Source organism: Trichosurus vulpecula, chromosome 2, assembly GCF_011100635.1.
Source record: "Trichosurus vulpecula isolate mTriVul1 chromosome 2, mTriVul1.pri, whole genome shotgun sequence".
Taxonomy (NCBI): Eukaryota; Metazoa; Chordata; class Mammalia; order Diprotodontia; family Phalangeridae; genus Trichosurus; species Trichosurus vulpecula.
The window spans coordinates 169,741,548-169,767,531 of NC_050574.1; the positions used below are offsets into that span (position 1 = coordinate 169,741,548).

Here is a 25,984-nt window from a genome sequence, read left to right on the forward strand (position 1 = left end):
CCTAGTGTCTATGAACAAAGTTAAACAATACTATTCTTTTGACTCCCTAATATAACCTATATTTTACCAAACTGAAAAGACATGGCACTTGGGTCCTTTCAACCACAAAAATCACTGCGTACACAACACTAGTTACACTACTATAGGTATAGCTCTCTTATTTGATGCATTATGAACTCGGTTTCTCAGGATGTATAATTTTTTTTTCCTACCATCTTAGCAGAAAGTTGTGTAACTAGGTACATGTGATTTATCACATACTGCCTGTGTGTTTCTGATTTCTTACAAAGAATATATACTGGTTTTTAGCTTTTAAATATTTTAGATTAAAAAAAAAACAATGCATATGACTTAAATTACTTCTAAATTCATGATAAAATAAGCTTAATTTTTAAAATGATAATTTGTACCATTTTGGTTATTATGTAGAACACAATAACCAATTTCTTTTCTACCAAAAACAGAGGAGGGGGAAATGAATTTACAGTTACAAAAATGAGTTGGAATAAAAATAAAAGATAAATAAAAACAACAGCAGTTATAATACTGAAATGGGATATACCAGGAAGCTATGGAATCACATTCTCTGGAGATTTCAAAAAATAATACGGATGTCTCCTTCTTCAGATGACCACAGTTTTTATTAATTCTCTACATTAATTGCTAAAAAACTTCTCTTTAACACTAATTGTTTATTGGAATTATTTACATCCTTCAGGGATCCAGCTGCAACAAAGATAAAAGGGGAAGTATCCAAACATATTCACTCATATTCAGTATAGGACTGAAGTTTTAAAAGTCAGAACTCCAGTACAACAAAAACTATCTCCCTTTTCTTGAAATTTTCAGTCCTGTCGATCAGATCACAGCAGATTCAGTGAATGTCAGAAGTCTATGTAAGTTTGAATTTTACTGCCACAGATAATCTTATTTCAACATGACCTGGGCTATCCTAAATTTTAAGAAAACTTGACATATCTGCATTTCTACATCTGCTGCCTTAGGCAGAAGTTTATTTTGTCTATGTAAAAAGCAAGTTAACTGATCAGGGTTATGATTACACACTGTCTGTGAAAAGCTGAAAGAAGACCAAAATATGTGTCTACAATTCAAGAGTACTTCTAGCTTACTCATTAACAGACTTAACTTTGCCATGCTAGATGTACCCAATAAAAAAGAATGCCTGAAAGCTTCCCCGAAGGCTTTGTCTCATTTCATTTTTTAGGTATCCTAATCTTCCCCAAAAGTTAAGTTCTCACATTTGAGGACCTTAGATAACAATGGATGTCTTTAAAAGCATCTGATCTTCAAAATTTGCTAAAAAACCTTAAACTTTTGTTCTCCTTTCTTTGGCCTTGGGAGTTAGAAAATTCCCAATAATCCCAGACTGACTAAGGTCTGATTGGGCCTGCCACGACTGCTCTGGAGCAGACAATTCTCCTATCCTAACTTAGTTAGGACCTCGACCTAAAGAATGGGCTAGAATTAGACTCGTCTACAGGTCTCTCTAGTATCTACCTTACACAGTTGTTCTGAGGATTACATAAGACATATGTGTGAAGTATTCAATTTAAAAAATAATTAAGTACCTCCCTATGCATTGTTCTAGGCAGTGGGGAGATAATAATAAAATTATGAAACAGTCCTTGACCTCAAGGAGCTTATATTTTCCTGAAATGTAATTAAGTATTAATATTACTTTAGTATACATGCATTACCCATACTACCATGAACAGGGCTGATCTAAGGAAAACTCTGGTTGCCATATCTTTGTAATAAATAGCTGATTATCCTCAAGAAATTTAAGGAAGTACTATATAAATTGGGACTACTAACTTAATGGTAAGCATCTGCAAGAGAGAAAACAACATATAATTAATATTTTCTGGAGCAAGAAATGCTGCTGTTTCTCTGTTCCTTTATTAACTCTAAGTAAAAGAAAGCTGAATGCTCAGAATAGAAAATAAAAGATTTTTTCCTTATAATTAATGTTCAAATAATTCAAGCACCTTTCTTGGATATAATCCTTTTAAAAAAAAGACTATCAGATGTGAAATATTCCATGGGAAAAAGGTATGCTCCTTTAATTTCTGAAATAACAAATATCAGTTTATGCTACATTCACTTCATGCCTTCATAATACGAGGAAGTGACTTGATTTGTATCAATAAAATATGATTAATTTCCTGAACCTGCCTAGAAAGATGACTTTTCTAGTTCTCCTGTGTCCCGATGATCAAAACCCTTCTTAAAAAATGATCCTCTCTCAATAAACACAGCTCGTATTAACATTCCAAGAAACATCAAGATGATTAAATAACTGAACAGCAACTTAGCAACAAGCACAGAAACATATGACCGAACATAACCTAAAAATATTCCTACTAAAATATTTATGCAAATAAGATTGTGGAAGCCTTGTAAATCTTAAGCCCTTCTTACCTTTTGTCCAGGTCCAGGTTTTAGGATCACGACTGTAATATTAGTCCAGGCTGAATTATACACAGCAATCAATTTAAAGTGCATTCCACTCTAACCCTGAAGAACTAAAAGGATCTACAGAGGCATTTCTGCCACAGGACGTGTCCAGGTCAAATCTCCATGGTACTCCTGGGCTCAAGATCAGTTTTCAGGCACTGCCCTTCTCAGTTAGAGTTCCCATGGCCCTGCTTTTGTTCCCTGATGAGCAATCAGTGCTGAGGTTGGCTCACCAGTACAGTTGCCAGCACAGGCTCAGTCTCTCTCAGTGCGCACACATACACACACACACACACACACACTCCTTTGCAATACCAAAGGAACGCCCCTGCCAAAGCTCAGACTGGTAGAACAGGCTGCACTCCTCTGGCTCCACCCATTACCATCTCTTCATTCAGGTGATAATTTTCTGCTCAGAAAGCACTAATATGAAATCTGTAACTTCATCTTTAATCTTTTTTTATTGCTTGCCACCCTAGTCATTTGAATTATAAATCTGGGGGAAAGAAAGAAAGCAACATGCAAAAGGATAGCACTCTAGATTCAAAGAAGGTAAGAAAAACTATTGAACAAACAGGAAACAGTGCTAGTAAAATGGCTGACTCATTAGCTCATCAACACGCTGGAGGAATGTTTCAGTTCTTTACATATCTGGGCCATGATTTTTATTTTGACGGCATATTGTAAAGATTCTTTTTTATATTTTGCTCAGCATTCTATCCTTCCTCTTGGATATTAAAAAATGAAAATTTCCCAAGGCCACTTGTACTTTTTTCACTACTGCAAAATTAATAGGTATTTATATGAGAGTGACTTCTTTCGATTACTTTTTAGTCATATTGGTTCTGTCAGACACTGAGCTACCACCATACCTGTGAAGCTGTTTCTTCGCAACATTAGTGTGAGTAATGCTTTTAGTAATGTCAAAATGAAATTAGCTGGCATACGACAGGAGCTTAATAAATGCGTACTGATTGGCTGATGTGTTCTTTGGCTTGGAACCCACCATAAAAACAATATTAAAACACCTTCAATTTGTGAATTCCCGAGGACTTCCATGCAAGTTACTTGGCTTTTAAGACAGACCTGTATAGCCTAAACATACACCCAGCCAATTGGGAGTATTTGGGCAAAGAGATAAGAAGTGGTTTGCCTTGACTTCTGCTAGGTATTAGTGGTGTTATCCTCTTCGGAATTCAAGCCCTCCGAAGATCACAGTACCTTGCACATCACAGTACCTTGCACATAGTAGACAATAAGTATTTTTAAAGTTATATTATGTCCTGCTACCTGAGCAGTGACACAATTTTTGTATTTTCTTAATACAGTTTCTCTTTTTCCTTTCAGAAATCTTCGCTGTGTTCTAAATATAAGCACAGAGCACTAATAATAACTTATTTTTCTAATTCAATCTTAAAATTTAAAAGTCAATGTGCCTAGTTTCCCTTAAAAGTGTTGTATTTTTCAAATTTTTCTGTATACTAACAGTTGTTCTCAACTCTCCCATCTTTAAGTATCAAAAGCTATGAGGGAAAGGTCCACAAAATCTTAATGCCTAAGAGCCTCAGAGAGTATTACTTTCCCGTTAGTTCAAACAACCACAATAGGAGTTGTTTGCTTATTCAATACGTACTGCTTCAGGCCTGCTATTTTTTCTTTTTAGAATTTTTAACCAGACCAAAACAAAAAAGTTCGGTAACGCTAACCAGAACGTTCAAAAAGTCTGACATTACTGTGTATGTATTTTCCCACATCAACAATCACCCATATATACAAAGGCATTTCTCAAATCTCTTCTTCGGGGCCAAGCATAGTTGTTTTGATTTCATGGCATTCAATTTCAATTGTTTTGGTATAGTTTTTTCCAAATATATTGTTGTAATAATTTTATACATTATTTTCTTGGTTCTGGTTACTTCACTTTGCATCAATTCATATGTCTTCCCATGCTTCTCTGATAATCATTATTTCTTACAGCATAGTAATATTATATATTACATCATGTTACGGCTTGTTTAGTCATTCCCCATTTGATGGGCATTTGATTCTTTTACCATTTGTTTGCTACCATTATGAGGAATTAGGAATTATTCTTTGGGAGATGAGGGAATGAGTGCTAATCTGGGAAATGTTAGTGATGTAGGATAAAAGATAAAGGTATAAATGTGTTCATAATTTTTGTGGGGTAAATTTTTTGGAGGTATTAAACTTCCCTCCTTTTGGTAGAAAGGTGAGGGACTGCAGGTGTCAAATATGTCTGTGTTGTCAGATTTAGTTACTACGTCAGTTGAGTTACCTTAAGTGTTTTTCTTTGTGACACAGGAGAGTGCTATGGTGGGGAAGACAAGAAAGGGACATATCCTTTACAAATCAATAAAAAAATGCAAGGACACTGCTGTTTCTTTGCGCTAAATTTCCTAAAAGCGACAAGAGAATAGGTTATCATTTTAAAAAAACACAAAAAAATTCCAATCACTATTCAAGGAAAACATTTGGAAAACTGACTATAAAGCAAGTGAAATTAATGTATTATGAGGGCAAGATTTGCATCATTTTTAAAAAATAAATTTGTATTGATCTTTTATCTTACATCACTAATATTTCCCAGATTAACACTCATTCTCTCACCTCCAAAAGAATAATTCCTAATTCCTCATAATGAGAATAAAATAGAAGAGGGGAATAGTTAGGCGAAACCAACTTACATTATAACACGAGAATAACAACCCATTTTCCACATGTCTGTTTCTAATATACCATCAGAACAATAAATACTGAGATACAGTATTCCTGGCTAAAGTACCATGTAAGATGATTTTTAGCCCTTCTAGGAAGCTATATTTATCAGGTAATCAGTGAACAGGTTAGCAATTATTCTGGATAAGGCCAGCATTTTGAGTGATATTGTTTTTCAAGATTTTCGATCCTATGGTTAGCAAACTCCCACTCCTTCCGATCCTAATTATAGCAATACAAAGAGTGCTTAAGCCAAAACAAAACCAAATTACCCCCCCCCCCAGCCAAACCTTCCTTTACAACCACTCTCCTCTCCCATTCTTCTCCCTTTTATAAAGTATTTTCCAGGAAAAATAGTTTTTAAAAGGTGCCATTTCCACATATATTCTGAGCAGTTGAAAATTCAAATTATTATTTTAATCAATATCTCCATTATCCATCTGAAAACAATGCTTATCTTCTAATTTTCACATCACTAATAGATAAACATCTGGTTTTATTTTTCCAAAGAGGCCCCTAAGCCCTTAACATGAATTCAGTATGAACTCTGGTTTACCATTACCCATAAGGTCAGTTCGATTATAGTCAAGAGATATGCTTTAATTAACCTTGATTGATCAATATATCTCAAACAATTTGGGACAGGGATGCTTAACATGCATACCCTTCTAATAAACTGATATATTACAACAGCTGTAAGAGACGACATGGAAAAAATTTAGGACCAGTTCAGGGATGGTATCTTGGAATGTGGACAACTGAACATGTGATAACTGGACATTCCAACTCTGAGGGATGGAACCATGTTTCTGAGATATATCACAATACTTAATTAAAAGAATGATTAAAATAATAATACCTCTTGATAGAAAAGCAAAAGTATGCTTGACAGTTACACCATTTTCACAGATTTTCTCCATTACTGACTGGAAAATAATAAATGGGTGATTCTGTAAATGAAAAAGGGCAGTAGAATATAAAAGTTTCTGATGAGAGCCAAAATATACAGGTAACTAACAAACATGTAAGATCAAAAGCCATACTCCAAGAATTAGCAGTCAAGTGAGTTAACAAACATTTCAAAAAAGAAATGCAAACTATTAAGAACCATAGGAAAGACAGCTACAAATCACTAATAATAAGAAAATGAAGTCAAAATAACTCTGAAGTTTCATCTCAAAAATACCAAATTATGGAAGATTTTTTAAATGGGAATAGTTAATATTATAGGGTTTGGTAGAGCGATAAATTGGTCCAACAATTTTGGAAAAGCAACTAGGAATTAGGTGTAGAAAGCAACTAAAATGTCCATGCTTTGATGTGGAGATTCCACTGCTAAGAATGTACAAGAGGGACAATGACAAAAAGTGACAACAGTATACACAAAAATATTTATAGCAACTTAGAAAGACAAACATTAGATAATGAATCTAGAGCAACTTGGTAAGGCATACATGAATTAGTGCAAAGTGAAGTAAGTAGAACCAGGAAAACAATATATACAGTGACTACAATAATTTAAATAGAAAGGACAACACCATAACAATTAAAACTGAATGCTGTGAATTAATAACCTGATAACTGACTAGGAGAAAAGAGTATAGCTCAATTTTCAAGACCACTACATGATTCAGTCCCCTTTGACGCAAGGATATCAGCATGCAAATGGAGGAGGACCTCAGACTCGATCTGATAGCCAAGAAAAGGTCCTTAGCACAATCAGATCCCTATCCCAGGGGAAGGGAAAAGGATAGAGTAACCCTTGGACTCAGCCTCCAAGGGCTAAGAAAATCCTCAGTCAGGTCTGATGAATAGGGAAGAGAGGACCCTGGACTCAGCCCAAGGGGCAAGGAAAGGGTGGCGTTAGCCTAACTGCTCTGATACCAAGCCCCAGAGAAAGGGGAATCTGAGACACCACCAAAATTGAGGAGCAGGGTTTCAGTCTATCCTGGAGGGAGGATCTGAGATTGGGCCTCCAGGTCATCAGAGACTCAGCTCCTCTCAGATGGGATCTGAGACTCAGCCTCCAGGAGGGGAATGGGACCTCATCACAGCTGCTCCTTTTCTCAACAAGGAATAAAAAAAGAGATAAAACTATGTATGTTTGTGTTGGCAACCAAAAATGGGCTCCTTAGCACTTAGTCAACAAGTGCCCTTGACTAGTTTGGCTTTTTCCCCTGAACTGAATGCTGTTTGTATGTTGGACTGGAGTAAGCTTGTCGGCCCCTTCACCTTGCTTCCCTTGCTTAAGCTGATGGAAAGAACCTGTGCTTTTCCAGTCAACCCCTTCACCTTGCTTAAGCAGATTGAAAGAACCTGTGCTTTCCCTGGTGTACCTTACACCCCCGCAGAAGCTGGATGGTTAAAAACAGCTTCCGTTGGAGCCAGAGGCTGCTATAGCCACAGCCACAACCACAGCCAAAGCAGGAGCTGCCAGTGGCAGAGCTGACCTACGGGAGGAAGCTGAACAAGGACTTCAGGCCAGTGGGTAATCTTTTTACCATAGAGGGGGAAGCATGATTTTGCTTTATGCAATCATGCTTCTCTGTAGCCTCCTGGTTACTCTTTCAAGGCGTACTTACTGGGCCTGGAAGCTTTTGATCAATATATCAAAATGGGGTTGCTGGTTCATGGGTTGGTTACTGTGGAGCCTAAATATATGTTTTGATTCTTCTGCCTTCTACTTTGAGAGTTTCTTATATCCGGCAGTTCCGAACCTTTCAGACATGTATATGATCCTCTTTGAGATTATAAACTCTGCCCTCCTAATACAATGTTCTAAGACACTAACTTAGGAAAGAAGAAAAACTCCAAAATATCTATAGGCAAAGTCTCAAAGAAAAACACAGAATGCCCACAAGATCAATTAAAATTTCTAGAAGTGAGGAAAGTTGGGTTTTTTTTAAGTTCACATTTTGTAATGAAATGAGAGCAATAAAGGAAAGAAATGGAAAAGGAATGAAAGCTATGTTGGAGAGATTTGGAAAAATAATTAACTACTCAGTACAAGAGGTATAAAAGCTTATCTAAGACTCCCTGGAAAATAAAATGGAGGACAGGATTCTGGAAGATGGTGGAGCCAGTCAGAGAATTCCAAGCTCTCAAGATTCCTCCCCCACAAAAGAGATAAATCACACCTCAGGGTAAACATAGAGTGGCAAGAGCAGGGGAAGAACAGGGGTCCTCCTGACACAATAAGAAGATCTGAAGAAAAATCCCAAGACAAGGTTTGGTTCCCATGAATAGTAAACACCTCTAGGCTAGATCCATTTAAACAACAAGAAGAAAACAATTTAAATATGGCGCCCCACAATTATAGTTACACAAGATCTAGTAGTGGTGACACTAAAAGACCACAGATCTTGGAACATTACATTTCAAAGAGCAAAAGAATTGGGGTTCTGGCAGAAAATATACCCAGCAAACCTAAGCATAATCCTGAATGAAATAAAAATGGTTATTTAATGAATTGTCAGATTTTCAGCACTTTGTTTAAAAAAAAAAAACCTAAACTTAATAGATTTGACATTCAAGAGCCAAGAGAAATATAAGGTATACCAAATGCTAATTACAAGGGACTCAATAAGGAGAGACTGTTTACCTTTTATACACGTAAAATGTATGTATAAGTTTATTAGTAATTGGGTAGCTTTTAAGAAAGATTGGAGTAGGCCTGAGCATGATATGATTTTAAAATGTAAAACCGTTTAGGAATATCTAAAAAGAGTGATTATCTTATACAAATAAGGTGCAAGAGGAAGACCCTACACACAGGAATTAGGTGGGGAGGAGGGCTGCTAGTTCTGGAAACATACTTTCATCAGGAATGAGTTCAAGAGGGAACAATACATATCTATATCTAGAAGAGTATAAAAGTCTTCTAAACTCACAAAGAAATAAAACACTAAGGGGATAGGGTGGAGGATAAAGGAGGAATCTCTAGAGGGGAGAGTGAGAGAATATGTCGAAGGGGGATATAGAAGGGTGTTTAAATTCATAGAAATGCGAGGATAAGGGAGAGATCCTTGGAGGCAGAGTACATTAAGTAATAAGAGGGCAAGGTAGTAGACAGAGGTAAAGTAGTGGAGTAAAGAGGGGTAGGAAATATGAGATACCTACAAATATAAAAACAAAGATGAGGAGTAGAGTTTGTCAGGGAACGTGTGTGTATATACACATGTGTATGTGTGAATATATGTATACATATATACACACATATATGTATGCATGTATGTGTGTGTATATATATCTCTATCTATATCTATATATCTCCACATTTAATTGTAGCCTGGGGACGAGGGGAATGTGTGAGGAGAACAAAGTAAGAAGTGCACAGTAGAGAACAAAAGAAAATTTACAAGGAAGGAAAGAAAAGATGCAGCTCTCAACACAATGTGTACTATTTATCACATAAACTTTCTTAAAATGGAATTTTATTGCTATATATTTTGAATCCTGCTTATGTTCTGCTGTGCACATGACATGTTTTTTTTCCTTTCCTATTTTGTATTTAAGTTTTAATATCTAAGTTTATAATATGTTTCTTTTTTTCTTTTTGTGTATTTACATTTTCATATTTAAGTCTAAAATAAAAAGACTTAAAAAAAAGTAGAATGGACCAAATAGAAATTAATGACTCTATGAGACAATAAAAATATTGAAACAAAGTAAAAAGATTGGATAAAGGAAGAAAATATAAGGTCATCTAATACTAAAAACAGCTGACCTAGAAAACAGTTGAAGAATCAATGGACTATCTGAAGGCAATGACTAAAAAAAAGAGCCTTGGATATAACATTTCAGGAAGTTATAAAACAAAACCAAAATAAAACAAAGAAAAATCATTGTCCAGATCTCTTAGAATCAGAGAGTAAAGAAAAAGTAGAAAAAATCCACTAGGCACCTTGTGAAAGAAACCCCAAAATAAAAACTCTCAGGAACACAGTGAAAATCTAGAGTTTTCAGGAAAAGAAGTCAGAAATAAAGAACTCAAGTCAAAATCATATAAGAATTAGATCTATTGCTATAAAGGAGCAGAGAGTAACCTAAGTTACAGTCCAAAAGGCAAAAGATATAAGCCAACAACCAAAATAAATGGCATATAATCCTATATGAGGAAAAAGTAAACCTCCAACAAGAGAGAAGACGTCTAAGCATTCCTGAAAAAAATACCAAAACTGAATAGACACTCTGAGGAAAAAAACAAAACAGGAACAAAGAGAAACTTTAAAAGGTTGAAACAAATTAGTAACTAGAAAAGACTGTATAAGGATGAACTATTTATAGTCTAATGGAAGTGGAAGAGGGTGATCCAAGGGTCCATTTAAAACACTGTCATCAGAAGTCATAAAGTCCAATAAGACAAAGGGCTTGAGATGAATTTTTTAAATGTTTTGACTACCTTGGAAGAAGAAGGTTTGAAAAGGAAGGGGAAAAGGACACACTAGGGTTAAAAGGAAGAGGAAGGAGGGAGGAACTTACTTCACGCAAATAAGGTACATAAGTCTTCACAAATGTGTAAGGCGGTGGGGGAATCAAGCATCAAGTGAATTTCACTTTCATACGAACTGGTCAAAACAGCACCAAATTTAGTCTACAAATACAGTCAACTTAACAGGGAAACAGCAGGGAACAAGAAGAATGAAAAGGAAGAATAAGAGGGAAAGTAGATTCAGAAAGGTATAACTAAAACAAACCCTAAGCTTGGATCAATGTGGAAATTTGTAGTGCTTGATTATGCTAATTTGTTGGAAGGTTTCAGATTTTGTACAAGGGAAGTGAGAGGGAGGGAAAAAAAATTGCTAGATAACTGAAAAATAAATGAGTAAGTCTATATGTATATACACTTATATTTGTTATTATATGGTTTTTAGGATTTCTTGAAATATGATATCCATGCTCTTTTTTTTCCCCAGTCATGGCCTTTGAATAATACACTGGTTCTTGTATGTGTATCTATGTGTATGAAAAAAATCAAGGCTGGTACCGTTCTCTTCTTTTTAGAGAGAGTGGACTATGGATGTGAGATATTATATATGTATATGATCAAACTTTTTTGTTATATGGGTGTGTTTTGCTGAATTAGATTTTTTTTCCCTCCTTTTTTTTCTTAGTAATTAGGGATTATTCATTGAAGGGTGCTAAGGGAAGAATATGTTGGGAAATATAAATGATAGAAAAAAAGGATACAAAAGGAATATAAATTAAATAGGATACAAGGAATGTAAATTATATCAAATACATCATTCAAAAATATATGACTAAAAAAGGAAGTAGACTAGTTGCTTGAGGGGAATGAGGAAAGACCAAGTGATGAGCTAGTACTCAATGCATGTAAAAGAAAGACACAGAGGTCCGGCACTTTTGGCTGGAACACAGGTAGAGAAGATCTATAGAAGAAGAATGTAGACAAGAAACAGACTGCATGAGAAGGCACAGATGGCTTGTTATCTGAGTCAATTGAGATCACAGATACAGTGAAGTATATAAAATGTATACTTTTCTTTTATACTACTAGCAAAAAGAGATAGTATTTATGCTAATAGTGTATGTGGATGATAGATGTGCTTGTGAAAAATTTTATAAAGTTTTATAAACTGAATTCATTTAAAAATTTTGTAGTGAATCCTTTTATAAAGCAAAGACTCAACCTTCCTAATCCATTATGTAAAGTCATGTATTTCATATGCAGGTTGGTTTGCTTAAATTTGGATGTATCCTAATAGCCTCTCTTTTTATCTGCTCCCAAACTCAGAACGCTGTTGACAAAAGCAACAATCTATCAGCCCTTTATCGAAAGTCTAATTCCTCTAATACCTGGGTCCAGGAATCACGTAATCAGATACTACTTGGTGTGAGGTGAATTCAAAACAATTTTCCATGCGAGACAGAAGTGAAAAGCAGAAACTGTCATGTTAGTACAGAAATATGGCTATGAGGTCAAGAAGATACTTAGAACTTCTCCTAGAGAATTAATCGTTTTAAACAATAATGGAAACATCTTTTTTAAAAAATTGGCAAAAGTATAAGTATGACAAACTAAGAAGCAAAGTTTGAGAACCAATTTACTTAGAGAGAGATAAGCTGATTAATCACTTTTTGAACTTGTTCTTGGAGATGTGCTAGGATTTCATCAGTTATACCTGAAACTTAAATAATTTCCTAAAACAACAACCTCAGCTACATATGAGCCTGCTACAGAAAGACAAGTATCAGTTTAAGATACTTCTTTCTACAGTTTTATGAAAATGACTTCAATTAATTTGTTTTTCATTTGGTCCAATGGGATAGCACACCTGAAAATCTCTTGGGAACATCACAGAATCAGATATGTGAAGGATATAAATATATGGAGACATATAAATAGATATACAGATAAATAAATATATAAAGGATATAGATATGTAAATAAACATACAAATTGATGAAAGTAAATAAAATATTTCCATTAGTGTTCTTGTGGTTGTAAAGAGTAACTATTTTGTGGGCTGTTAAGTCAAAAGTCATAGAAATTGCTTGTTTAAATAGTATGGGGTCAGAGAAAATCACTTCTTCCTTTTCAGTGAGTCATGGAAAATTCTTCCAAAATGTTAAGGCATATACTCAGTCTGCCTCTTCTGAGAAATACAGAATACACTTCTTTGACAATGTTTCCTGATCACTTTCATAAATTGCTATAGGCTGTAAATGTTCCCTAGTGAAAAGCAGACCTTATAAGAACAGGTCTAGATCCTTAAGAAAAATGCATTAACTCATTTCTTGATAAGTCCAAATACAATGTGTTACTATAACAGTGGATTTCTTTGTTATGCGATCATGGTGATAGGATCTTCCAACTAAATACTAGTAGGATTTGGTTTATAGTCATCTTCATTTATAGAATCTCAGAGAACTTCTTTCCATAGGACCAAGCCTCCAAGACTGGCAGGGCTCGCTTTCCAAAGGCTCCATCAAATCCCAAACCCATCCACATTTCTCTTTGTTAAACTCAAAGGAATCGTTTCTTTTTGAATATTGAGGTTGTCAGTAAAGAAATCTGTTCTTACATTTCCTAGAAAGATGACAATTAGAATACTTATAAAATAGTTGTCCATTTTGAAAAATGTGTGATGGAAATGTTCCAGTTAAGGATCTGTGATTTTCATAGGCGTAGAAACTCCCCTCACAGATGCTGATGAAACTATCTAATAGGCTTAAAGAATTACTTGAGGTTCTGGCCCTTATTCAAAAACAAAAGGCAGAGCAAGATCACCAACACCAAGTTCTCTGCCCAATACCACCCAAGACTGGGTAATCTTACCTCACATATAGATAAATGAGATCTAATTGGCCTTCCTAACTCCTTCTCTCTTTTCCTTTCACCAGACCCTTCATATAGACAGTAGACTAAGCTCCCTGAGGACAGGAATTTGTCTTTCTATGCCTTGCACCTAGCAAATTAATAGGCATTTAATATATGATTCTAGGGGAAAATACTGAGAGGTATGCTATATGATAACTAAATGATTAAATAGCTGGACTCAGAGATCCATCATTAATAATTTGATGCCAGCTTAGAAGGAAGTCCCCTTCGAAGGAGAGTCCTAGGGGTGTGTGGTGGCTTTGCACCGCTTGACATTTTAATCAGTGACTCGGACAAAGGCACAGATGGCATGCACATCAAACAAAGCTGAGCGGGGTACATACTGGATGATGGCCAGAATCCAAAAATGATATTAAAAGGCTAGAACATGTGACTAAATTTAATAAGAAGAATTTTAATAGAGATAAATATAAAATCTTACATTTGGATTAAAAAAATCAACTTTATAAGTTGGAGAGATGTGATCAGGTAGATAGTTTGAGGTTTTATTGTACAGAAAGCTTAAAATGTGTCAACAATATGCTAGGATAGCCAAAAATGCTGACTTAGGATGTCCAAAAAGTCTCAGTGCATTTTTACCTTGGATAGCTTAAAAGACTTCTGTGACACCCCGTATTAGTAAAGGCTACATTAAAAGAGGCATAGTTTTTGGGACTAGAGAGGTTACAGTTTTGCTTTACTTTTCCCTAATGAGTCTACATACGGATTGATTTAGTTTGGCATAAGATATTTGGGAGGGACATTGATGACCTGGAGGGCATCCAGAAAAGGGAAGCTAGGATACTGAAGGACCTCATGACCATATTAGATGAGGATTAAAGGAACAGAGGATGTTTAGTCTGGCGAACAGAATCACAGAATAAGTTTTAGAATTGAATGGGACCTCAACAATCATATAATTCAAACCAAACATGAAAGAAATCTGCACTACCCCCCCAAAAAAGTAGTCATCTCATTTGCTCCAAGACCTCCAATGAGGAAGAATCTGCCATCTCTTGGGGCTCTTCACTCCATGCTGGGATAACTTTAATTAATGACATCAAACCTTCATTTACTTCTGCAACTTCCAGTCACTTGTCATGGGTCTTCTTCTTGGACCCAAAGAGAACAGGTCTATTCTCTCCCTCCTCTACTTGACAACCTTCGAGATACTTCTCCAGTCTAAACATGACCAGTTCCTTCAACCAACGATCTTATGACATGAACTCTAAGCCTTTTACCATCCTGCTGATTGCAAAATGCTAGCATGGGTTAATCAAGAACAGGTTGTGCCAGACAGCACCTGCACTGGAATCCCAGCTATTCCATTTAGTGGGATGGTGAACAAATGATTTTTTACGTTTCAGTTTCTTCTACAGTAATATGATCTCTGAGCCTCCTTCAAGTTCTAAGTCCATAATCTTATGAGCAAAGCACTGTGCTAGAAACTTGAGATAAAAAAGATTAAAAATCAAATAGTCTCTGCCTTCAAGGACTTTATATTCTACTGGGAAAACAAAACTTGGACACAGATAAGGAAATACACTGTATGTGCCAAGTAAATGCAAAGTGATTTCTTGGTTGAAGGGGTACAGTACTAACAAGGGTTGGGAGAGGAAGGAAAGATCTCTTATAGAATAAAAGTTGGCCCCTGAGCTGAGCCTTGAAGGAAAATTATAGAGGGTGGTGTCTAAGTTGGCTAAGTTATGAAAATTAATTTAAAAGAATTAAAACACCAAACATTTCCCCTCAAAACTTGATCAAATAAGTTAGTAAATCAATAAACAAGTTTTTATTAAGCACTTATTATGTGCCAGGCATGATACTATGTGCTGGGGACACAAAGAAAGGCAAAGAACAGTGCCTGCTTTCAAGGAGCTCAAAACCTAATGGGGAAAACAACATACAACTAACTACGTACAAACAAAAGACACAAAGGATAAAACGCAGATAATCCCACAGGGAAGGTACAAAATTTTCGGGGGACTGGGAAGGGCTTCTTACAGAATAAGGAATTTTAGCTGAGACTTGAAAGAAGTCAAGGAAGCTAGATGAGAGGAAGAGAATTACTTCACACAAATGAAGGACCACCAGTGATAATGCTTAAAGTCAAGATTTGGAGTTTGTTGTGTGAGAAAAAGCAAGAATGGATTTAAAAGTAAATGGCAGGGAAGAAAGTATAAGAACAATGGAAAGCCACAGATAAGCCAGGTAGTAAAGGACTTTAAATGTAATAGGATTTTACATTTCATCCAGAAATAGTCTAGAACAGAGCTTTTCCAAAACTGAAACTCTCTCAGGTTGTGTGTATGGCCAACGGCCAAAATTATTGAATTTTTTTTGTTGCAAAATTCCACTTAATCCACTTTTTTAGTGAAAAAGTTCAAATCAAAATCAACAAATAAGAGAATCAAGATAAATTCAATTGAACTGACAGTGAAACGTATCAATTACTGAACAGAATAAGAAATATTTAAAAGAATAAATAAGTCCAAATTTGATATAGCATGTGTTGAATCTCAATGTGGATATGGTATGACACAATTATTTAATTAGGGCTCAATGACGAAAACCTTGTCATTTTACTTTAAAAATATATATATATATATATTTATTTGATAGTGAACTGTGGAACCTAGAAATTAATGGGAAGTTAAAAAGATTTAGAAGTTAAAAGAATACCATCTATTATGTTTCTCAAAGTCACCGATCTTAGCACTTCATTTCACTCGATAGGAAAACAGAGGTGAAGGGAAAGGGAGAAATAAAAGGAATAGTAGATTGAGAGGAATTAGCAATAAGCAAAATAATTCTTAAAGAGGGGACAGAAAATATACAGGAAAGTATAAGAGAATAGAAGGGAGGGAAATATACATTTAAAAACCATAAACATGAATGTGACTAGGATAAATATTCATAAAATGGAGGAAAACACAACGGATTAGAAAGCAGAATCCAACAATACAATTCTGTCAAAAACACATATGAAACAGAAAATGTGCACAGACTCAAAACAACAGACTTAATGGAGCAAAATCTATCATGCTTCAGCTGAAATTAAAAAAAGACAGAGGTAGAAATCACGATCTCAGACATAGCACCACAAAAATAGATTTAATTAAAAGATATAAACAGGAAAACTACATTTTCTTGAAATAAACCATAAAAAGTGAATTAATTAATGTAAATGCCAAATATATGTACACCAAATGGCACAACAGCTAAATACTCATGATTGTTTTACTAGATTCAGAAAAGGCGTGACAAGATACAATACACATTATTGTCAAAAATACTAGAAAGATAAGAATAAACAAATCTTTCTTTAATTTATGCCATATGTATCTAATAGTAAGAGCCAGCATATTAACTGTAATGATTTTCAACTAGAAGCCTTTCCAGGGAGATCAAGGATAAAGCAAAGATGTCCATTAACACCATTATCACTGAATAAAGAGCTAGAAACATTAGTTACAACAATAAGACAAGAAAAAGAAACTGAGAGAATAAACAAAAGCAAAGAAGAAACAAAAGTGATCGTTTCTTGCAAATGATGATGGTTTACTTACAGAACTTTAGAAAGTCAACTAAAAGAAGTGAAAAAATTTACACACACACACACACACACACACACATCTCTTATGACTAGGTCAATTTCTTTTTCTAAGATTTAGTTTTTCAAATCCCCCGTTTCTTGTTCTATTAATCTGGACATTTCATATTTTTATAAATAACAAAGATGCAAGATAGAAATTCAACTCATACAAACCATAAGCATTTCTGTATATTACCAACGAAGTCCCACAGGAAGAGAGAGAAAGAGAAATGCCATTTAAAATAACTAGAGATAGTATGAAATACTACCTGCCAAGATACACAGGAGCTACATGAACACAATTAAAAAACACTTTTTACACAAATAAAAGTAGCTCTAAATAACTAGGGAAATAATAATTATTCACTGATAAGCCAAACCAATATAATAAAATAAAAATACTACCTAAATTAATTTACCTATTGAGTTCCATACCAATTAAACTCCAAAGAATTACTTTATACAACTAGAAAAAATACTACTACAATTTATCCGGAGGAACAAAAGGTCAAGGATACAAAAAAATAATGAAAAGATGTGGGAAGGAAGGGGGTCTGGCAGATCTCAAACTATACTGGTGTTTCTTTTTTGTGCAAGCTCAGTGGCTTTCTGTTACATACTGCCTTGTATATAAGAGAGTTCAGAAGTCAATTTTTGATATCTGTATTGAGAATAGGAGTTGCAAAAGAAATAATACTAAATAGTGAATAATCAAATAGCAAGTTCTTACCATATTTGAAGTATGTTGTTGAGGAAAATCAAAGCAGTCTGTTGAACATCTCACATTGTATATCAAGGTAAGCTCAAAATGGGTATCTAACTTATATATAAAGTATGACATTATAAACACATTAGAGGAGGAAGAAATTACCTGTCGGATCTATGGCTACGGGAAGAATTCAGAAGGAAATGAGAGATAAGGAGGATCACAGAAGGTAAACTAGATAATTATGTTAACAAAAATATTAAACTGTTTTTGCACAAACAAAACCAACAAAAATAAAATTAGAAAGGAAATAGTCAAATGGGATTAAATTTTTGCAGCAGTTTTTCTGACATTGATTATAATTCTAAGCTATATAGAAACTAAATTGAATTTATAAGAATAAGTGGTTCTTAGAAGAATATATCAAAGTTCTCATATTGATAAAAGGTCAAAGGATATTAATCAGGCCATTTTTAGAGGAAGAGATCCAAGATGTCAACAGCCAAATGAAAAAATGCTCTAAATCATTAATAATAAGTAAAGTGCAAATTAAAACAACTCCAAGGTATATCACACCCATCACATTATCAAAAATTAACAAAAAAGAAAAACAAACAATAACCAAATAAGCAATTAAGCAAAAAAAAAAAAAACCCTCAAGATAACCAATGCTAACAGGACTGTTGGTAAAATGGCAAACTTGTTCAATGATTCTGGAAAGCAATTTGGAACTGTACTCAAAAAGCTATTTAATTGTGCATGACCTTTGACCTACAATATTAGATCTATACCCTGAAGAGATCAAAGAAAGAGGAAAGGGACGCATATGTATTTGTAGTACATGGTTTGTGATGGCAAAGAACTGGAAGTGGTAGGGATACCCATCAATTGGGGAATCAACTGGGGAATGGCTGTACTAATATGATAGAAGACTACTGTGCTCTAAGAAATGATGAAGGAGATAATTCAGAGAAACCCTGCAAGATCTTTATGAACTAAAATAGAGTGAAGTGAGTAGAACTAGGAGAACAGTTTATACAACAGTAATATTGTAAAGACAAACAATTTTGAAATTTTTAGGAAATGTGATCAACACAATGGCAAACCCACAAATCCAGAAGACCCGTGATAAAACATGCTACCCTTATCCTGGTAGAGAAGCAATGCACTCAGAGTCCAGATAGAGATACACTGTTTCTGGATATGGCCAATGAGGGAATTTATTTTCCTTGACTATAGATTTTGTAATGGTTTTTTCCTTTCTTTCTCAATAGGGGTCTAGGGACTGGAGAGTTATGGGATGAGTGGGCAGGGAGAAGATGGGAGGGAGAGAAGGCAGATGACTGAGAAATAAAATTTAATTTCAAAAAAAAAAAGTTCTTTGCCATGCTGTATAACATTTTAAGGGAATAACGTAGGGCCTCTTCTACATTATCACAAAACATGCATAAACACTTCAAAGGGTATTTAAATAAAAAGAAAAAAAATACTCCTTTTAAATCATTCATTCAATACATTCTAGTTTATGTTAGGGTAAGAGGAGTCAGTGGGGGGGGGGGGGTGGAAAGCAGCTTTGGAACAATTCTTTACTTCAAAAAAGAAAACAAATCATAAACCCTTTAAAGTCCAGTAAATACAAACTGGCATAGAAATCAATTTAATGATTTAACAGTAACAAGCAATAATAAGTTTCTTCATGCAGTTACAGCAAAAAAGGGCATAAGTTTACATATAGAAAATGATTTTTTTTCTTGGCCATGTTTATGTTACAATGGAAATGCTGCTAAAATTGGAATCAGGTTTGCTGGCTCCAAATTCTACCTTATTTCTCTCCCATATGGACTTGACTCAAGTCACTTAATCTCTCTGGAACTCAATTCCTCTTCCATTAAAGAAGGGAAGTAGACTAGAAGTCTTCTTAAGGCCCCATTACAAATAAATATCTATGATTCTATCTTGAAATTCTTTGATTTTCTTCAACAAAATACTTCAAAATTTGAAATTATTTTGAAGTTTTTATATTAAATGGCATACACAAAGTAAACACTGGTCCCTGTTTTGTGACAAAGAGGAAAGATGCCATCAGAGATAAAGTGCTATGAAAAACAAAGGAGACAGTTATCTTTTTACCACATGGAATTTTAAGGGTGGTTTCTTTTCTTTAACGGAAGCTTTTAATGTAAGAAAATTCTTCCTCCTCCATGGAACTTAATAAAAAGCCAGAGCTGTCATTTTTTTCATACTTCTAACTGCCCACGTTCCTGGGAGGCAGGGAGAAGGAAGAGAGAAGAGGAAGGAGAGGAAAGCAGCCAGGGAAGATAAGAATAATGAGGAGGTGGAGGAGGAAAAGAAGGAAAGAGAGAAAAAGAGAAGAAGGAAGAAATGGGTTCTAGGGGAGACTGTGAAGGTACAATTCAAAAAATATATGGTAAAATAAGAACCAGTTGGGACAAAGGATAAACTTCATTATGCCTTATTCAAAAATAATATTTGTTTTCCCAACAAATTTAGGAAATACATAGCAATGCTAACTAGATATTCCTCTAATGCTTATCTCCCTAACAGATAAATGCAAAAATAAAATAAAATAAAACCCCACAACTCCAAGAAAACTGTAAAGGAGAACTTATCTTTTTGCCGTGCAAACCTTAAAATGCTATAAAACTGTGAGTTATTATTATTAATTAAAGTAGCACCATCCAAAAATACAATGATCTTGTACCATATTTCTGATACTATGATAACTGTTTTTCTTTCCATGAAAACAAAGGACTGAACATTTCAGTAATGCTTTGAAAAGAGAATTTTCCCTACTTAGATGCACAATAGTATGAGGACCCTAACACTGTTCAGCAGTTCCAAACTTTAGGTGCTTCTTTTAGCTTTAGAATCTCACTGACAGATGGCAATGTTAAAAATAAAAAGAATCTACATTTTGTTTCTAAGGAAGGTGAAGACAATTTATAAGCTGTATGAAGCAAGCCTGAAGTCTGAGAGATGACGCAAATTCTTTTCAAGATATATTAAGAGTATACTGTTACTTGTTTCTATTCAAACAGCACGTCAAATATATAGGAAGAAAGAGCAAAAACAGAGAAAGAAAACTACTGGCTAATTTCACTAATAAACATATTAGAAAGGAAACTACAGCAATATATCACAAAGATCATACACTATGAGCAGATGGGATTTAGACTAGGAATACAGGGCTGGTTCAATATTGAGAAACCTATCAGCATAACTGATCATATCAATGACAAAAACAAGAAAAATCATATGATTGCATCAGTTAATGCAGAAAAAGCTTTTGACAAAATATAAAATGTATTCCTATTAAAAACACTAGAAAACATGGGAAATAAATGGAGCTTTTCTTAAAATGATAAGTAGAATCTAATTAAGCCAAGAGCAAGCATTATCTGTAATGGGGATATACTAAAAGCCTATTCAATAAAGATCACAGGGGTGAGGAAAGGAAGTCTATTATCATCATCATTATTATATATTGTAGTAGAAATGCTAACCATAGCAATACTACAAGAAAAAGAAACTGAAAGAATGAAAATAGTCAACAAGGAAACAAAACTATCTCTCTGAAAATGATGTGATGGCACACTCAGAGAACCTAGAGAATCAAGTAAAAAACTAGTCAAAATAATTAACAAATTTAGCAAAATTGCAGGATATAAGATAAGCCAATATAAAGCATCAGTATTTCTAAATATTACCAACAAAACATAGCAGGAAGAGATAGAAAGAGAAATTCTATTTAAAATAACTGTAGACAGTATAAAATAGTTCTGAGTCTACCTGCCAAGATACACACAGGATATATATGAATATAATTACAAGATACTTCACACAAATAAAGTCAGATCTAAACAAATGCAGAAATATTCATTGTTCATAGATAGACCAATCCAATATTTTTTTAAAATTACAATTCCACCTAATTTATTATTACTATTATCAATGCCACATCAGTGCCATATCAATCATACTAAAAAAGAATCATTTTATAGAACTAGAAAAAATAAAATCTACCTGGAAGAACAAAAGGTCAAAAATATCAAGGAAATAAAATAAAAAAATTTGAAGGAAGGTGGCCTGGAAGTACCAGATTTCAAAATATATCACAAAGTGGCAATCATCAAACAATCTGGCATAGTATAAGAAATACAGTGGTGGATCAGTAGAATAGATTGCATATACAATGTAAGTAAATGACCACAGTAATCTAATCTTCGATAAACCCAAAGATCTTGCTTTGGGGGCAAAAACTCATTATTCAACAGAAATTACCGGAAAAACTGGAAAACAATCTGGCAGAAAGATGTAAGGTCAAAATGGATATGTGACTTAGATATAAAAGGCATTATCATAAGTAAATTTGCAGAACATGGGGGAAATTACCTGTCAAATACATAGATAAGTGAGAAGTTTATAACCAAACAAGAGATGAGAGGATCACAAGAGGTAAAATTGACAATTTTAATTACATGAAATTAAAAAGTTTTTATACAAACAAAATCAATGCACACAAAATTAGAAGTAAACATGTAATTGGGAAATCATTCTTTTTATAAATAAATCTCTGTCTAAAAGCAAGTTTCTCTGATAAAGCCCTCAATTCTCAAATAAATATGGAACCAAGCCAAATTTATGAAAATAGGAGTCATTCCCCAATTGATAAATGGTCAAAGGATATGAACAGGCAGTTTTCAGAATAAGAAATCAAACCCATCTATAATTGTGTGAAAAATGCTTTAAATCACTATTGATTTGAGTAATGCAAATTAAAACTTTTAGGTATCACTTCACACTTTTCAGATTGGCTAATAAGACAGAAAAGGAAAATGATAAATGCTAAAGGGGTTTGGAAAAACAGGGACAGTAACGCAGTCTTGCTAGAGTTGAGAACTGGTCCAATCATTCTGGAAAACAATTTGGAACTATACCCAAAGGGTGATAAAATTGTGCATGCCCTTTGGTCCAGCAATACCACAACTAGGTCTATATTCCAAAGAGATTAAAGGAAATAGACTTATATGTACAAAAATATTTATAGCAGCTCTTGTTGTAGTGTTAAAGAATTAAGAATTGAAAGGATGCCCATCAGTTGGGGAACGGGTGAACAAATTATGACATTAAGATGGCGATAAAATACTTTTGTGCTGTAAGAAATGATAAAATAGATGGTTTCAGAAAAACTTGGGAAAATGTATATGAACTGATGCAAAGTGAAGTAAGCAGAACCAGGAGAACATTGTACACAATAACAGTAGACCTAATTAGCTTCTCTGAGCAATACAATGATCCAAGACAACTTCTAATGATTCATGATGAAAACTGCTATCCACATTCAGAAAGGAATAATGAACTCAGAGTACACTGAAGCATATTTTTTTCACTTTTCTTGGCTTTTTTTGCAACATGCCTAACATGGAAATTTGTCTTGCATTAAATTCACATGTATAATGGGTATCATATTATTTGGTTTCTCAATGGATGGGGGGAGGAGCTAGAGGAAGAAAATTTGGAATTAAAAAAAATGTTAAAAAATTTTTAAGAAAAAAAAAAAAGAAAACCATGAAATGACAGATAACAAAATTAAGATACAGGAGATACAAAAGGTGGCTTTTGAAAAATTCCTCTTAAGAAACATTATCAGGTAGGTCTGTGAATAAAAAGGTACATATGCTTTATGACATACAGAAAAATCAATACAATTTCCAAAACTATTAATAATTCTTATCAACTACCTTCTCATCTTTTGCATCAGCTTCTGGAGTGACCAGTATTAGAACTAATACATTACAATCACTCTTTTTAATACAAATTTCAATTTATAAGAACCTTATTGCTAAGCCTGTTTTAACAACGGGTTTAGACTTTTCTTTAAAGTATAATTATTTTCTAATATTTGATTTTGTAAAGTCAAAATATTTCTTTCAATAGCGAGACTTCATTACAAAGGGGTTGATATTAATGATGGACAACATGAAAGGAAGATAAAATATGTATTAAAAAGCAAATTAAAATGTATTGAGGTTGTAACAGTTACCTATCATAGACAAAAAGATATTTACTGCTGTTGTAACACACACAAAAAAAACCCAAAAAGTAAAGTGATGTAAACAATATGCCAGTTAAACTCTGATGCAAACTAATAACTTGAAAGAGTCTGAGATGAATAGAATATGGGAATACATATGGGATTTCAATTACTTGGACAGAATAAATAACAAGTGGTTTTTGCAACAGGGTTAGCATATTTGTTTCAAGTTTTATTTTCCATTCTCTCTCTTGGTAACCTCATCAGCTCTCATGGATTTAAATATCACTTCTAAGAGTTGACTTATATACATATATATGTATATGTACATATAAATATGTGTATGTATATATGCATCCAGTCTGGGTCTGTCCCTTGACCTTTGGTCCCACAAAAACATTTTCCTAATGAATATTTCAAACTGACTGTTCCAAAGGTATCTTAAGCTCAGCATCTCCAAAAAAGAACTGACCTCTCTCTCCCCCTCTCAAATCTTCTTTAACAAACTTCACTATGTCTGTTGAAGGCACTTCCATAATCCTATTCATCTAAGTTCCTAACTTAGGCATTATCTCTAACTCTTCACTCTCCTCCACTACGTTAGTTGCTAAATCTCGCCATTTCTACTGCCATCTCTGGTATCTCTTTTTCTTCGCTCGTGCAGGTACCACCTTAGTTCAGAACTTCATCACTCCTTGCTTAAACTATTGCAACAGCCTCCTAATTGGTCTCTTCTGCTTCAAATATCTCACTCCTCCAGTCTATCGTATACACTGCTTCCAAAATAATCTTTCTTAAGTTCAGATATGATAATGTGATTCCCTTACTCTCAATTCAAGTGGCTTGCTATTGCCTCTAGGATGATGATAATAATATTAATAACAGTAGTAGTAGTAGCAGTGTCTTTCTAAGGATAGTAGCAGTAGCAGGAATAACAATCATAGCTAGAATTAGTTTTTTCCAAGTTACCAATGATCTTGTATTTGCCGAATCCAACAGCCCTTTCTCAATCATTCTTTTTGACTTCTCTGCAGCCCTTAAACTATCAATCGCCCTGTTCTCCTTAATATTCTCTTCTCTCTAAGTTTTCTGGACACTACTCTCTTCTGGTTCCCCTCTTACCTATCTGACTGTTCCTTCTATGCCTCCTTTGCTTGATCTTCATCCAGGTCAAACCTGCTAACCACTACAGCTCTGTCCCAGACCCTATTCTGTTCCCCCTCTATACTATTTCACTTGGTGATCTCAACAACTACCATAGATTCAATTACCATCTCTATGAAATGATTCTCAAATCTATTTATGCAGCCCCAACTTCTCTGCTGACCTTCAGTCTCACATTTCCAACTTCCTATTGGACATCACAAACTGGATATCCTGTAGATATCTTAAACTCAATATGCCCCAAACTGAACTCATCACTTCCTCTAAACGTTTCTTCCTTCCAAATTTCTTTATTCTTCAATGGTGGTTGAGGGCACCAATCATCTTCCCAGTTCACTCAGGTTCCCAATCTAGCTGTCATCCTCAACTCTTTACTATCTTTCACAGTCCCTCCCCCCATATCCATTTTGTTGCCAAGGTCTGTTGATTTCACCTTTGCAATATCTCTCCCATACCTCTCCTTCTCTCCTCTGATACTACCACCACTCCAAAACACTGTGTGTACATATTTGCATCTATTCAATATATATTTATATATGTACTTTGTCTGCCCAATTAGGATATAAACTACTTACTAGGTATTCTTTGTACTTGTATCCCTAGGGCCTAGGCACTGTACAGGGCATGTAGTAGGCACTTAATAAAAACCTGCTGATTGACTGATAAAGGAAGGGGAGGGGAAGGATGAGGGGAGACATGAAAGAAGATGAGAGGGCTATAGGAGGAAACAGTAAGGGTAGGGAAGGCGAGAGAATGAAGGGGGAAAAGAGGTGTTGTGAAACAGAGAGAAAGGATACGAGAGTATAGAGAATAAAAGGAGAGAATAATAAAAGAGAAGAAGAAAAAGGAAGAAAATTAAGGGGAAAAGAAGTAGGGAATAAAATAGAAGAAAAAGAAGGGAAGAAGGAA

General features: G+C 34.5%; 1 protein-coding gene across 3 annotated transcripts in view; it reads right to left on the reverse strand.

Moving 5' to 3' along the window:
• ARHGAP32 (Rho GTPase activating protein 32) overlaps positions 1 to 25,984 on the reverse strand; it is a 255,843-nt gene that overhangs the window by 74,126 nt on the left and 155,733 nt on the right. The window contains exon 1 of one of the 3 annotated variants that reach the window (XM_036747730.1): positions 2,443 to 2,654. The exons of the other annotated variants lie outside the window; for them this stretch is intronic. The gene's annotated coding sequence lies outside the window, so the exon portion shown is untranslated. Of the gene's footprint in view, positions 1 to 2,442; positions 2,655 to 25,984 lie in introns of those variants that run through there. 3 annotated transcript variants of the gene reach the window in all.